We start from the raw sequence: 16,391 nt of genomic DNA, 5'->3' as shown, positions 1-16,391 counted from the left end.
GGCTGTTACAGTAATTATCACTTGCTCTACCACAGTAGTAAATGTGCTTTGAAATTGCCAATCAAATATCGATTTCTGCCTAGAATCACACCATGAGTCTGTCTGCACACAGGAATTGTTGTCTGAGATTTAATTTGTGTTGCTCTTGTTCTGTAAGACTTGCACTCGTAGGAAAGGGGCAGCTTGTTTTCTTGAACTGTGATGGTTAGCATGCTGCACACATCACCATCTCACAGATGAGAGGCAAATGCTAACACATTTGAAAACAACAGGGTAGATTTTCCTTGCAGTACTGTAATGAGTGAGGTAGTTCCTACATGTTCATAAGCCAAATTAACCCTTACCACATGTGCTCTTTCATACATCTCTGCAGTCTTCATGCAGTTGTGCAAGCGTCCATGCAGATCTCTGTTGCACCTGACAATACACAGTCTCCAGAAGCACACTCTTAGCACACAGGCAGCTGCTTCTCCTGCATTCCCATGCTTACTATTCAGCACTGTGTGGTATTTCAGATAGCAGTGTGTAACGCTAACACATTCAACATCACCAAGGCTCATTTCCTTTGCTCTAGTCTAATCACTCACCCAGGTTCCACATGCTCATGGTCTCAAGTAGCTGTTAGGACATGTGCTCTTTTCTGCCTCTCTAAACTATAAGGAAAATGTGTCAGGCTGTTACAGTACTTATCACTTGCTCTACCACAGTAGTAAATGTGCTTTGAAATTGCCAATCAAATATCGTTTTCTGCCTAGAATCACACCATGAGTCTGTCTGCACACAGGAATTGTTGTCAGAGATTTAATTTGTGTTGCTCTTGTTCTGTAAGACTTGCACTTGTAGGAAAGGGGCAGCTCATATGATAGGATTTGAAAAGCTTGAAAAATATATAGTAATATATTTAAATTACATAAAGGTATTTTTTTTTTAGTTTCCTTTAGGTATTGCTGAACAACACTGAAATAAATTAAACATGCCTATAAAATCAAGAAAGAGAAAAGAACAGCAAAAACATCTATATTTGAAGACAACTGGACAACAAACATTAGTTGAAGAACCTCATGTTGGAAAAAAGAAAAAGTCTTCTGGTAAGCAGACTAAGGATTTTTTTTAAAATATCCTCAAACATAGAAAAAAACGTACAAAGTATATCCACTGCAAATAGTGTTTCAAGAAGAAAACAACAAGACAATAGAAAGAAAATACTAAATGCTAATGTACAATCAGAAGCAAGAAAGAATGACTTAAAAAGAAAAACAGAATTTCAAAATATTTGTAAAAAAATGTTTCAGAGAAGAGTGGTGTTCAATTTGCTAAAGGATGTGAAAAAATACAGGAAGAAAGCAATATTTTAATTGTTGCAAAGGCTTTGGAATTAAAAAGAAAACTATTCATTTTAATTTTGAACAGGATCCGTACATTAGATAAAATAGTCAATGTAATGAAGTCAAAAAGCAAAAGGAAAAGAGTAGTGAAAAAAAATTACTTTTGTAATGTGTTCTTAGGAGAATGGAAGCATAGTTCAAGTATTGAACCATTTTTTAATGAAGAGAGTTATCTTCAAAGTAATAGTTTGCTGCATGCAGTTGACACCAGTGGTCGAACTTATGAAGTTAAAGATGGTTGTGTAATGCAAAAGGAGAAAATGGTTCCAAGAAATGAGGAAGAAGTGTTAGCTGATGAGGTTATGGGGAAACGTCCTAAAGCCCCAGTGTACACTTGGAATTGTGGTAGTATTTGTACTGTACGACAAGAATCTATTGATAAATTACGTGACTTTCTAAGAGAATATAGTAAAAAAAAGTGTTAAACAGAAGATTAAGGTGCTTCAAAGACTAGATACATGCAGAGTGAGAAACAATACTGGTTTGCAAGGACATTCTCTGGCTTACCTTTCTAGGAAAGTTTGTCAAAGTGTTTTTCACCATTTTAGGATGCTGGCAGTACATCATACTGAAATGAGAAAGTTTGTGAGAAGATTGTATTTTGCTAAAAGTCCAGCACTAAAGTTAAATGAGTTGAATAGTGCTCTGTTGCGTGGATCTGTATCTGATGTAGAGAAGGTTACTGATGATATTCAGTTTTGTTACTTTGGTCCAGAACAAGAAAGTGCAGGAAATGACACAGTTATTGAAGAAAATGTGGAAGAGAATGTAGAACCCACTGTTAGTAAAAATTTTGAAGATCAAATGACAAAATTTACAATCATCTCTAATGAAAGACCAAATATTACTTGTATTTGTTGCCGGAGAAGCCATAATAAAACTCAAACAAGGAATGTTGATCTCTATAAAAAAAGTGAAAAAGAAAATAAATATGAGTGGAAGGATTTTGCTACATATTTGTTTCTGGAAAATAGTTTTGATTTGGGTGAAGATCAGCGTATTTGTAAATACTGTTATAACAAGTTAGAAGAAAATAAAATGCCAGCTAGAGCTGTACATAATAATTTAGAATTGGTTGATATTCCTGCAGAACTTAGTGATTTAAATACGTATGAGTTTATACTCATTCAATGTGTCCATCCGTTTCAGACTATAGTTCGTATGGAGCCCAAAACAGGTAAATTACCTCCTTCAGATTTACAAAGAGGTTTAAAAGGAAGAGTTGTCTATTTGCCATTAGATTTGAAAAAAAAATATTGAAACAATTGATGCAGATAGTTTGGAAACTGAACCATTAGTTATTCTGGTTAATGGTGTACCTACAAAGAATAAGAAAATTTGGCAGGAGCTAGTAGATGTACGAAAAGTACAAAGAGCAAATTTATATTTGAAAAGAAATAATAAGTACTATGAATCAATTTATATGGATGAAGATGAATAAGTTTTACTAGCAGACACAGGAATACCAACTGGCCAAATTGAAAAAGTGGATAAGTCAAAAGAAGAAGAAATTTATGAACATTTCAGCATACATCCTCTTCATTCTAAAGAAGTTATGGGAAACACTATTGATCTGTTTCAGATGAAAAAAGCAAAAGGAACTCCCGTGAGTGTATGGGAGGAGAGCTTGGAAGCTTGTTGTTTTCCCCAGCTGTTTCCTACAGGAAAAGGTGGATGATATGATGAATGTCCAGTACAGATTCCTGCTTCTGAGTATCGGACTACAAGATTATATGCAGAAGATCCAAGATTTCGTCAAAGTATTCCTTATTTGTTCCATCTTTTATTTGAAAGTGACTTGTCTGCACTATCTTATGCAGTAAATCACATTTTAAAAACTGGAGTACATCTACATAATGTGTCTGCAAAGGATTTTATGAACAAAGTGCAACAGTGAGATGATCATTTGGAATCTCAATTGATTAATCTGATGGCTTGTCAGCGTGGAACTAATGAATATTGGTACCGACGCCATGGAGAATTGAAATGTATGTTACGGAATTTATGAACTCCTACATGGTTCCTTACCCTAAGCTGTGCTGAGTACGCTTGGGATGATTTACTGGATTTTCTTCGAGAGGCAAATTCAAATATTGAAAACATCCAATACAAGACAGCAGGAGAATTGTGCTCATTGGATCCGGTTAATTTTTGCAGATATTTCAATCATAGATTTGAGGCTACGATGTCCTTCATCTGCAATAAAAAAAATCCACCTCTTGGAGAAGTTGTGGATTTCTTTTGGAGAAAAGAGTACCAAGCAAGAGGTGCTCCTCATATTCATATGCTGTTGTGGATCAAGGATGCCCCAAAATTTGGAACAGATTCTGATGATGCAGTTTTATCTTTCATTGAAGAATATGCAACATGTGCTATACCTAAAAGCACAGAAGAAAAAAACTTAAAAGAGCAAGTTTTACGTTTCCAAAGTCATCGGTGTGGAAAATACTGTCGACGAAAGTACAAGAGTAAAGATAAATTCTACCCAAAATGTCGATTTGGATTTCCACGACCTGTTCTTTCAAAAGGAAGAGTAAACAGTTTTATGTCAGCTGTGCGACATACCATTACAAGAAAATCTCCGAAAAATACCTACAACCTAAGAAGAAAAGAAGAGTCAAAATATATAAATGACTACAACCCAGTCATGTTATCCATGTGGAATGCTAACATGGATATTCAATATGTAGCTGACAATTCTATTGCTGTTGCTCGGTATGTCACATCTTACATCACTAAATCTGAGAAAACGGAATTGAAATAAATGTGGGAAGAGATTTCTCATTATAAGACTGTCAGTAAAAAGCTATACAGTTTCAGTTGAAAGATGTTATCGCATCGAGAAATTGGGTCATACGAATGCTCAGATAGGTTATCATCTGCAAGTCTGTACTCCAAATCCAGAAGAATAATTTGGGTAAGTTTAGGCCGTGCAGGAATGCGAAATCGGGTACTGAAATCTATTCGAGAAATTGAATATTTAGCAGAGAACGAACCAGAAAGTACAGACATTTTGAAAACAAATATGTTGGACACATATTACCTAAACAGAAGTCATCATCTTGAGAACATGTGTCTCTATGAAGTGCTGCAGAACTACATTTTTACACGGAATGCCACAGAAGACATCAAAATGGAAAATATAAAGTCATTGGTGAGGAAGTATGTTTGGTTAAACAAACAAAAGGAAGTTTGATTAATCACAGGAAGCTGAGTTGCGACACTACTGACGAAAAGGAATTTTACTACTTAGCACTTTTACAGCTGTTTAAACCATGGCGTTCAGAGGATGAATTACTTGGAGATTTTCAGAGCTATGAAGATTCCTTTAATGCATGTAAAGATAGCATAGAATGCAGTCCTTTCACAAATTATGTACAAATGTTAAATGAAGAAATTGAACAAGAAGCTACAATTGCAGCTGAAGTAGCTAGAGACAGTTCTCAAGACAGTCAAAGTTTTGGTACGCTCAGTCAAGATCCCCTAGGCCAACCAATCGTAGAAAATGAAGCTGCAATAGCCATGACTGAAGTGGAAACAGCTATGAATCAAGCTCAGGAAGATTAAATAGACTTACCAAATTTGGAACAACAACTGAATGATGAACAACAACAAATTTATGAAGAAGTCACAAAACAAATTGATCATGGATTACTACATGAAAATAAAGAGTGCTCATGCACATCATTTGAACCAATCAGAATGTATGTGAGTGGACAAGCTGGAACTGGCAGCATATAACATAAAAGGAATTACCTTACATCGTTTGCTAATGTTACCAGTAGAGCATGAGAACAAAATAGAATACCACAAGCTAACAGGAGAAGCATGTTTTGAAGTTTCAAGAGTGTTGAAGAAAATGAAAGTTCTCATTATTGATGAGGTAAGCATGGTATCAAACTTAATGCTTGCCTTTGTGCATTTAAGAATGCAGCAAATTCTAAAGACAGACTATGACGTGTTATTTGGAGGAAAACATGTTATAGTTTTTGGGGATCTACTGCAGCTCACTCCAGTTAAAGGACAACCAGTATTTAATACTCTTGCACATGAAGACACGAAAAAGTCATTAGGAAGTATAGGTAATGTGAATATTTGGTCATACTTTGAGTACAAAGAACTCATTACCAATATGCGGCAAGCAAATGATGATGATTATGCAAGTATTCTCAAAGATATCAGAATTGGACTACTCACAGAACATGGCAGAAAGGCTTTACAGAGTCGATTGCTATGTAATTTGTTTCCAACAGAACAAATAGTTCCAGAGAAAATATACAAGAAAATTGCAGAAAAAAATACTGTAATCTGCTTAATGCCAACACTACATGAATGCTCTATATTCAATGAAGAACTTTTGAAATTGGAAAATGAAGAGATTATGAAAATGGAAGCCGTGGATAAAATACAGCATGAAGGAATAACTATTATATTGACAGGCAAATTGAAAACTAAATTGGATTCTCTAGAGAAAAACATATCAAACAGCTGGTTTAGAAAAGAATCTTTATGTATGTATGAACTGTCGATTAATTTTAAGACGTAATTTGAATGTAGAAAAAGGTTTAGTGAATGAAGCTATGGGTAAAGTTGTGGGTTTTGTTAATTACCAGAAAAAAGATGGAATTTAATTTTTAAAAATAAAATTTGATCAGATTGAAGAGGTTAAAGACATTAGTCGTTGTTCAGTTCGTTTTTTGCTTGTGAAAGACTTATATGTACGTAGGAAGCAGTTTCCGTTTTCTCTAGCATATGCTGTAACTATTCACAAATCTCAAGGATTAACTGTAGATAGTGCTTTTGTAAACATTGCATCTAGTGTGTTTAAAGAAGGTATGGCATATGTTGCTTTGTCACGAGTGAAAAAATGATCTGGTTTATTCATGATAGACTTTGATGACTCAAAAGTTAGTGCTGATACAAATTGTGTAAAGGAGTATAATAGATTAAGAAGAAGCTATGCTCCTCATTTAGGTCAGTATCCTGTGTTTGAAAAACGTGTTGTTTGTCGGAAAAGGAGAATTGAGAATATCTGTAATGAGGATGTACAGAAGAGAAAACAAAAAGAGAGTGATGTAATTGCAAGCAAAAAGAAAAAGGACAATGTTGAAGAGGTTGTTGGTTGTCATTTTGAAAATAGCTCTGGTGTCAACTGCTACTCTAATGTAGTGCTGAATGAGTAATGATAAAACTAAAATAGAAAGTGCTTCTGATGTTAGAAATCTTTTAGATGTATGTTCTGGATGTACACAGTTTACACAAAATGTCCAGCAAGATGCACAGGAATTCTTAATGTATATGCTTATGGTACTGGAAGATGAAGGGGTAGAAATAGAAAATATGTTTGGTCTCTCTTATAAATGGGAACATTGTTGTGAAAACTGTATGAACACATGCAGTACTAATGTGGATTCTGAAAGGTTCATACATTTAACATTACCAGAGAGTAAATCAGTGACTTTTAGTAAATTAGTTAAAGATGCAAATCACAACATGGAATGTTCTCAATGTAAATCAGAAATGTTATCAACGTTATTTTTAAAGAAATATGGACAGTATATAATTTTAATGATGCAACATTGTAGAGCTGATGGAACAAAATTGGACACTTTAATAAAGAAGTTTGTATGAAATCAATTATCAATATCAGGAAAGACTTTTGTTGCAGTTGCAATAATTTCCCATGATGGACCTTCTATAACTTCTGGTCATTACACAGTTTATCTAAAATGTGAAAAAGGCTGGACACTGTGTAATGATTCTCAATTGATTTTCAAGCAACGTTCGCCTGCAGAATTACCAAATTCCTACTTAATTTTTCTAAAACCAAAATTTTAGATACAAATTGCAGCATCTGAAGAAACCATTATTTCGATTTTATAGGATTACCATTGGATATTTCACCTAAAAAGGATTTAAAAATTACCATTTGGCCTCATGGAAAGGTAAATGTTTCTATTGTGGACTTCTTTGACAGATATGATATGTGTCGTCATCAGCAGTGGATTGCGGTCGCGCGAGTTATAGTTAGCTGAACTAACTATAACGGGGGAATTTCAATGGTTTTGTATGAGTGAAATGGCCAGCTAACTATAACATGTGTGAAACCTATGGTTTTTCAGTGAATATATATATATATATATATATATATATTATCTACTGGCGGTCGCCAGTAGATAGTTATAGTTAGGACCATGTTTCCATAGGAAATCTCAAAATTCTATTTTGAATAACTTTGGCGCCGGTTGGCGAATCTTCGCAAAATTTTCAAAACTAATGGGGCGCTCCGTTCAGCTCCTACCCTAAAAGTCTCGGGGTGATTCGTCAAGCGGGGGCAGAGAAAAAGGGGGGGTCCCAAAACACGTTTTCCCCATGGATTTTTCCATAGGGACTTTAGTCGCAGCTACAGCCCGAACGGCTGAACAGAATTATGTGAAATTTGGCAGAGAGGTAGCTATAAGGTCAAGGAAGTGCCTTTTGCAGGTCTGGTGTAAATCTGTTCAGTATTTCCTGAGAAAATAGCATTTAAAAGCATATCAATATCTATACGCGCGCAGGGTGCGCGCATCGTACGCGCACCGTGCGAGCACCCTAACGTGCGCGAGCGTAATTATGATTGGTGGTTACATGTTAGTCAACGTTCGAATCGGTCGAAATCAGGAAGTGTCGGCCGCCATTTTGTTTGTTTTCAGTGCGAGAGTGAAAAAGGAAGGTGGCGAACGTGAAAAGGGGGCAGGGTAGAGAGTTCCCGACCCCCTAGCCTTTGTCAGGGGGTCCCTGAAGGACCCCGAAGGAAGAGTTTTTTTTTTTTTAAATCGCGGGGGTGCGCGCACCGTGCGCGCACGGTGAAAAACCAAAACAAAAAAATAATACATAAATAAATTAGCATTTGAAAAAACGTGCAAATTCAATGAAAAAACCATAGGTTTCACACACGTTATAGTTAGGAATTAGCATTTAAAAAACCTTGCAAATTCACTTAAAAAACCATAGGTTTCACACATGTTATAGTTAGGTGGATATTTCACTCGTAAAAAACCAATGAAATTCCCCCGTTATAGTTAGTTCAGATAACTATAACTCGCGCGACTGCCACTCTATCACAAGGATGATGTCATCAGTGATGTCATGAGTGATGCCACTGACCATGTCATGAGTGATGTAATATGTGATGTCATGAGCAGTGGATTGCGGGCGCGCGAGTTATAGTTATCTGAACTAACTATAACGGGGGAATTTCATTGGTTTTTTACGAGTGAAATATCCACCTAACTATAACATGTGTGAAACCAATGGTTTTTTAAGTGAATTTGCAAGGTTTTTTAAATGCTAATTCCTAACTATAACGTGTGTGAAACCTATGGTTTTTTCAGTGAATATATATATATATATACACACATATAAAACCTATAAGTCACTCCGATGGCAGGCCTTAACAATCCTGATGGCAGAGTGCTTGGTTCTTATGTGAGAGGGTGCCCCTGCATGAGCAGAGCCCCTCTGCAGCATTCGGAGACCCTTCTCTGATGCTGTTTGTAGTGCAGCCTGACCATATACTCTTAAGTGCATTATAACCAAACGGTAAATGCTAACTTTGGACTGGCTGCACAGAAACATGTTGTGTTTGGTGTCAAGCACCTTGGAATCATATCCCCACACCAGTAACTGGTGTGGGAGTATGATCCCACCCTTCTAGAGCAAGAGACATGACAGCACTGGTATACCCGGTAGAAACTTAATAGAGCCCTGGCATCACAAAATGGATGCTGCAGCCACAGACACGGGTCAGGCCTCCTGCTGCTGACCGAAACTCTGGCAGGGGAGGCCGGGACAATAGGTTTCCTGTCACAGGGAGGTGTAACCACCTCCCAGACAGGATTATGTGTATTGGGGCTGGGTGGGAGCACCCTCTGAGTGCTCTAAAGTCCTGCAATGGGGGCACATTTGGTGTCCCTGTGCATAGTCCAGCTCAAACCGGTTCAGGGGCTTCCAGCCCCTGCTCTGGCGTGAAACTGGACAAAGGAAATGGGTGTAGCCACCCCTCTTTCCAAACCCTCCCATAGGTGGGTCCCCAGAGTATGTCCAACCCCCTACCTTAGTATAAGTATGGGACCCCAGTCCTTAGGACTTTAGATTACCCTAGACGAAACTCTGAAGCTGAATCCTGGACCCTCGACGCTCTGCTCAAGACCAGAGGACTGAAGAAATCTCCCTTGGGGTCAAGGAGTGACTCCCCTGCTTGGCAGGCTCCAAAGAAGCAATTTGCCGGTCTGCATCATTGAAGCTCCCGCCAGACTCCGAAGTATTTGCAGCCCAGGAAGAGGATTTCCAGACATCTTAGAGGCCGACCCGAGTCCCTAGCAAAGCTGAGACCCGCAGCCCTCGTGAGAAGTGTGGAACCGGAACTCCTGGTCACCGTGCATTTCTGCAAGTGAATTGACTTCTCGGCATTTCTTGAAGTTGTGCTTGGGCTGACTTGTAGCCCCTACTTCGAGCACTGAATCCACTGAAGATTGTCAGCCTGGTCATTCCGAGTGACCCGTGGGCCTCCATTTTGTGTTTTATCTTGAGGTCCCTTTGTGATCCCTGGTCCGTTGACTGGTGGGTCCCTGAGGGGGTAACTTTGCATTTCCTTGGGCTTTCCTGGTTACTCCAGATGTGCCCTGACTCCCAACCAAGTGGTGAGTCCCACAGACCTTGCTGGTCTGCACCAAAGCATCTTTCTTGTTTCTGCATGGGTTGCTGTTGCCAAGGCTTGTTGTGTCAAATCCGGGCACCGATGCTGCAGCACTCGACATCCTTCATGGGATAGGTCTAATCCAGCTCCTGGTCATCCTTGACGCCTCCTGGCAAGTGACCCAGAGTTTGTCCCCTCTGCTTTCAGGTTCTTCTCATCCTCGATCCAGGCTTGGATCTCTTCGGACACTTCGCATCTTCACGGCAGCAGCACTTCTTTTCCAGCTCCCATTGAAATCGACGACCCGACACCAAAAGACACCTATGCACCCGGCTTCCCTGGGTGAGGTAATGCAAGTACTCTGGTGCTCCCGTGGGTGCTAGCCCTAGAACTTTTAAAGTCCAAAAGGGTTTGGTCCTGACTCATTTCTAAGTGCCCCTAATCTTTAAAAATATAACCGCAACTTTCCCCATAGAAGCTAATGGGAGCTCGCGGCTTTGTTCACACACTGCACACAGCCCCCGTGGATCCCCTGTGTCACTACCTTGGGTGGTTCCTTGGGGTCCCTGCGATTCTACAGGCTCTAGGCCTTGTGTCTAGTTAAGTCGTGGTTCTTATACCACTATTTTAGTATATGGTTTGGCTCGCCCCTAGGGCCTGATGTGTATTTGTGCTATTTTCCTGTGATTATTGAAGTGTAACTTATGTGTTTTGACCTCTAGTCTCATAAAAAGACTAGGAGGGTGTGTTTAGTAATAAATACATATATTTTATATATATACCTGGTGTGGATATCTTTCTTTTAGTGCCTCAAGAGATTATAGACTGGTAAAACAAGCTGCTTTACATTCCATCATGACTTAGCCTGAAGGCTGCTCTCCATAGCTACCACTAGGATAGCTTTTAATAAAGGTTGTCTTTAACCTATAACCGATAAGGGGTTGTTTGGACTGATACAAGGTGCCCACTATAACTAGTGGACAGCATATATCAGGCCAACTTCTCACATTGTTGCGCAGCTTGTGGGATTCCAGCTTGCTATTGTTTTACCAGATAATCTCAATTGAGTAACTAACTGAAAACCACTAAAGGTACCCTAGGTACATATAATACAAGCTTATGATTAAATTAAGTTCTACTGAACTTAGAGTTGTGTGTTATTTAATAGCACACCCTTTCTACAACTCAAGAGAGTTTAGTAGGCCACACTAGAGTGGGTAATACAATACACCACACCACACTAGTAATGTATTCAAGGCCAGGAACCAGTAGGTCCTTGCCAGAAGCCAATGGACTTCAAGATTCCCAGTATGATAGACTCCCATTCATGGAATTGAGAGCATTGTGTACAACTAGGAAACTGAAGACAGGCAAAAGTCCAACCACCCAGCATTCCATAGAGGTACTCAAGCTGGATGACCTTAGCAGATCTCTAGGATCTGGTGGGTTAGGCAGAGGTGGTGGGACAGCACCTGAGGAAGGGCCTAGGGGTGTTATTCCCCATGACCCGAACTCTTAGGCTGGCCAGGCAGATGACAGTGATCTGGCCCTGGAAAATCCAGCTCCCCTGGATAGTGATGGAGGGGACCAAAATGGACCCCTCTTTGTCCCTCCTGGGAGAGTTGGTGGTGGGCCAAGAAGGTTAAGATCTCCCTCAGCAGAGTCTAACCATTCTAACTCATCTATAGGGACCTCAATCTCCTCTCATGGAAGGGAAACCTCTCAGGAGAGAAGGGAGAGACTGCTTAAGTATGAGGAAGCTCAGCTTGAAATCAGAAGAAAGCAGGTAGCCCTAGATAAGGAGGCCCTAGAGCTCTAAAGAGCTAGGAAAATGTTGGGACTAGAGTCCCATGGCGGCAGCAACATCCCTAGAGATAGGGAAAGGTCTCATGACCATAGAAACCTGAATACGATTGTCCCTCCCTACCAGAGGGGGGATGACATCCACAAATGGATAACTGCACTGGAAAGGGCCTGTAAAGTTCAAAGGGTCCCCCAGGAGCAGTGGGCAGCAATCTTATGGCTCTCCTTTGCAGACAAAGGTAGAGATAAACTCCTCACTGTTAGAGAAGAGGAGTCAGAGGATTACAACAGTCTGAAGAGTGCCTTAATTGATGGGTTTGGCCTAACCACTGAACAATACAGGTTAAAGTTCAGGGATAGCCAAAAAGCTAAGACTCATGACTGGGTAGACTTTGTAGATTGTGCTACTAAGGCTCTGGAAGGTTGGCTACTTGGCAGTAAAGTGCATGACTATCAAGGATTGTACAATTTGATTATGAGGGAGCAGATCCTTAACAATTGTCAGAATCAGATGTTGCACCAGTACCTGGTAGACTCAGATCTGACCTCTCCCCAAGAATTGGGCAAGAAGGCAGACAAGTGGGTCAGAACCAGGGTGAGGCTGAAGGTACAGAACCAAGGTAATGAACCCAAGAAGCAAGATCCTAAAAAATCTGATAAGGGTGATGAGAAGGGTAAAGACCAGAAGTCTTCACAAGGCCCCCAAAAAGCTTCTTCAGGTGGGGATTCACAGTCTAACAAGGGAAAAGGCCGTAAGAAACCTTGGTGCAAGATTTGTAAACAGAAAACTCACTGGACCAGTGATTGCACCAAGTCCAAAGAATCTACTCCAGCCACCATTGCCCCTAAGACAACTGTTCCCCCTAGTACAGCTACAATAGGTGGTGGCATAGTCCAGAATAAGGGTGTAGTAGGGTTGACCCTGGGTTCTGAGATGGACTCTGGCCTAGTCAGAGTTTCAACTCAGGTTGTTCTTGTCTGTGATGGGTGCATGGATATGTCCCCCTTTGTGAGTCGAAGTAATCTGGGCAAATACAGACAACAGCCTTTAATAAATGAAGTAGAGGTTTGGGCATTCAGGGACACATGAGCAAGTGTCACAATGGTAACAAAAGATCTTGTGGATCCTGGGCAGATTATACTTGGTAAAATGTACCAAGTGACCAATGCTAGCAATGTCAGAACAGACCATTCTCGGGCAGTTGTTAACTTCTCCTGGGGAGGGGTAACTGGCCTTAAGAAGGTTGTGGTAAGTGCAGACCTACCAGTACAGTGCTTGCTTGGCAATGATCTAGTGACATCAGCCTGGGCTGAAGTGGAGCTCAGGACACATGCAGAAATGTTAGGGATCCCTGCTCATGTCTTCGCTGTGACTAGGTCACAGGCCAAAATGTCTAAAGCTGGACAGGCCCTGGATTCTGGAATAATGGACCAGGTGCCTCCCAAGAGGAAGAGCAGTGGGGTTAAGGCAGTGCCTTTCCACCTGACTCAGAATGCTGATCCGTCTCCTCAGGGAGATGATCTTGAGCCTGAAGAAGGAACTGTCCCAGAGAAGCTTGAACCTGACCAGGTTGAGTTCTTGGGGACAGGGGGCCCTTCCAGGTCTGATCTGAGCCAGGAGCAGAAAACCTGCCCCTCTCTTGAACCCCTCAGAAAGCAAGCTTTCTGAGGCTGCTGGGAATGCTAGAGGCAACTATAAAGTTTACTGGGATGATGGACTCCTTTACTCAGAGAGTAGAGACCTCAAGCCTGGTGCATCCAGGAGGTTGGGTATACCTCCGAAGTTTAGGGGCTTCCTATTGACACTGGCCCATGATGTTCCCCTAGCAGGACACCTGGGCCAGAACAAGACTTGGGACACAATTGTCCCTCACTTTCACTGGCCCCACATGTCTGAAGACACTAAGGCGTTCTGTCGCTCCTGTGTGACCTGCCAAGCCAGTGGCAAGGCAGGTGGAACCACAAAGGCCCCCCTGATACCACGACCTGTGGTGGGGGGTTCCCTTTGAGAGGGTTGGGATTATCATTGTTGGTCCCATGGATCCTCAAACAGTATCTGGGCACAGGTTTATAATGGTGGTGGTGGACCATGCCACCAGGTACCCAGAAGCAATTCCCCTAAGGACCACTTCATTACCTGTGGTGGCAAGAGCTCTCTTGAGTGTATTCTCAAGAGTAGGCTTTCCTAAGGAGGTAGTATCTGACAGGGGTGCAAACTTCATGTCTAGTTACTTGACTGCTATGTGGAAGGAGTGTGGAGTTAACTACAAGTTCACCACACCCTATCACCCACAATGCAATGGTTTAGTTGAAAGGTTCAACAAAATCTTAAAGGGCATGATTAAAGCACTCCCAGAAAAGCTTAGGCGAAGATGGGACATACTGTTGCCCTGCCTTTTATTTGCGTACAGGGAGGTGCCTCAAAAGGGGGTTGGTTACAGCCCTTTTGAACTTTTGTTTGGTCACCCTGTCATGGGTCCATTGTGTCTGGTTAAGGAAGGATGGGAGTTACCTCTCAAGCCCCCCAAACAGGACATAGTCGACTATGTACTTGGTCTCCGCTCCAGGATGGCTGAGTATGACCAACCTGTTCATAGTCGGGCATTTGTTTTGGAATTGGCATTTACAATAAACATCTGTTATTCAGCACCAGGATGCCCTTCTGGGTGATCGTGTGCTTTACAGTTATGTTATGCTACATGTAAAGCCATAGCAATTTATGCACTAATATGTGTGAAAATGAAGTTTGGATGATGTAATCAGTGATATCATCTATGATGTCATTTGAGATGTCACCAGTGATGTCATAAATGATGTCACAGAACATGTCGTGAGCGACATCATATGTGAGTTCATAAGCAGTGCATGGCAGGGGGACAAGTTACTTTAACCTTTTTTTTATAGAATTTCTAGTTTAAAAAAAAACTGCATTTAAAAAAAAATTAACTAATTACTCCAAAAATGTTTGCTCTAAGAATGTTCAACTTGTTAGTTTCTGTAACTCACATATACAGAAACATTCGCAGCATAGTTTTCATACTCTGTATCTTTACATAAACTTCATATTTATATTAACAATATACACACATTTTTCCTGTACTGTGAACTATGTGATTTCACTTTGGAGATCCATTTTTAGGGTGAGCCTTCAGCGCATGCATTGTCTGCAAGACCTGTTTTGGTCAACAAAACGACTTTAATCCCACCAACTACTGACCATTGGGTCACTGCTGTGTCGTTCTTCTTTGCTGCCTCCTAAATCATTCACGCAGGGGATACATCACTTACGGTCATAGCTAAGGAGCACTGGCCAAGCACAGTCTCCTTAAGCTTACTTTCTTTATCTGTTGTTAAAAAAAACAGGTTGCTTTCCACTGTCGATGCTTCCAGCATTTCCATTAATACACCCGCCGACACAAACAATCAAGCTGTGAACCTTGCCTTAGTTTTTGTCTACTTATTTTGTTATGTTTTCTGCTTCCTGCCTCTGTCTCCCAGCACCGAAACTGTACCATGGCATCCTCATACTGTCATCTGTTCGAAGCAGCCTCCAGGCGGCCGGATACTTTTTGTAAGGGAAGTCCTTTAATGTCCAGAGCTTGTGCCAGGTAAACTGTTCATTGCTTGCCTTCTTCAGACCTCCATGACTGCAGTTAGGCCTTTTCTGAGCTTCCCAAAGCTGGCAGATAAGGGAAACTGGTAATTTGCCAAGGATTACATGGTGTAGCAACTGTGTGAGTGAGGGTTGAACCAAGGTCATCCGAGTTCAATTTGGCTACTTGACCTCCTCACTTAATTAGAGGCATACTGTTTTAATTGAAGCATATTAATTCTCCAATTTTTTGGTGCCTTTCGTGGTTGGAAGGGCTTGGCCAGAGACAGTCACGCGTGTTTGCTCTAAATGTTGACCAGCCTTTCACATTCTCTACTTAGTCGTCAGTGGATGTTTAAATTAGAGAGATTCCTGGAAACACCGCTCAGCTTGCTATGAGAGTTCGTTCATGTTTCTTGTATGGTATGTAGGCTTTATGTAGCACTGTTTCAGATGAACATGGACTAGTCCATGACGTAGCGCTGTAAGGTAGAACTTTTTTTATATCTTTCTGTGTTAGGTACATATTACAAGTTTGGTCCTCTACTGGGCCAACTCAGCCTTTCATCTTCTGGAAGTGCATTATTAAGGAGCATGCTGCATGACGAAACTGCAAAACTGCTGGATTGATTGCTGTATAAAATACAATCCTCCCTCTTGCCTCCGTAATGCACATGGAGGTGAAGACAAGCCAGCCCCAAACCCGCTTTGCTGTTCCTCGGAGCTGAAAGCCCATTGAGTGCTGCTGCTCATGAGTCCTGCCTCATAGGCTCCACTTTGTGCTGAGTAGACCTTGGGTTTCTGTTTCTACCCCGGGTCAAATCTAGCTATGAAGTGAGGTCTCCGCTATGGTACCTGGTGAACTTTTGTTTTGTTCATACTCCCTACTCCCTGCTCTTGACTCCACGTTGAACTCATTTCCTAGACTGGACTG

The 16,391-nt window shown here is 40.9% G+C and overlaps 1 protein-coding gene across 1 annotated transcript in view; it reads left to right on the top strand.

Moving 5' to 3' along the window:
• Positions 1-16,391, top strand: part of LOC146834644 (calcium-activated chloride channel regulator 3A-1-like) — a 637,940-nt gene that overhangs the window by 517,771 nt on the left and 103,778 nt on the right. The gene's annotated exons all lie outside the window — the stretch shown is intronic.

This window comes from Triturus cristatus, chromosome 4_2 (assembly GCF_964204655.1).
Source record: "Triturus cristatus chromosome 4_2, aTriCri1.1, whole genome shotgun sequence".
NCBI lineage: Eukaryota > Metazoa > Chordata > Amphibia > Caudata > Salamandridae > Triturus > Triturus cristatus.
The sequence above is the reverse complement of the archived record's forward strand: the minus strand, read 5'-3'. Positions and strand labels throughout refer to the sequence as shown.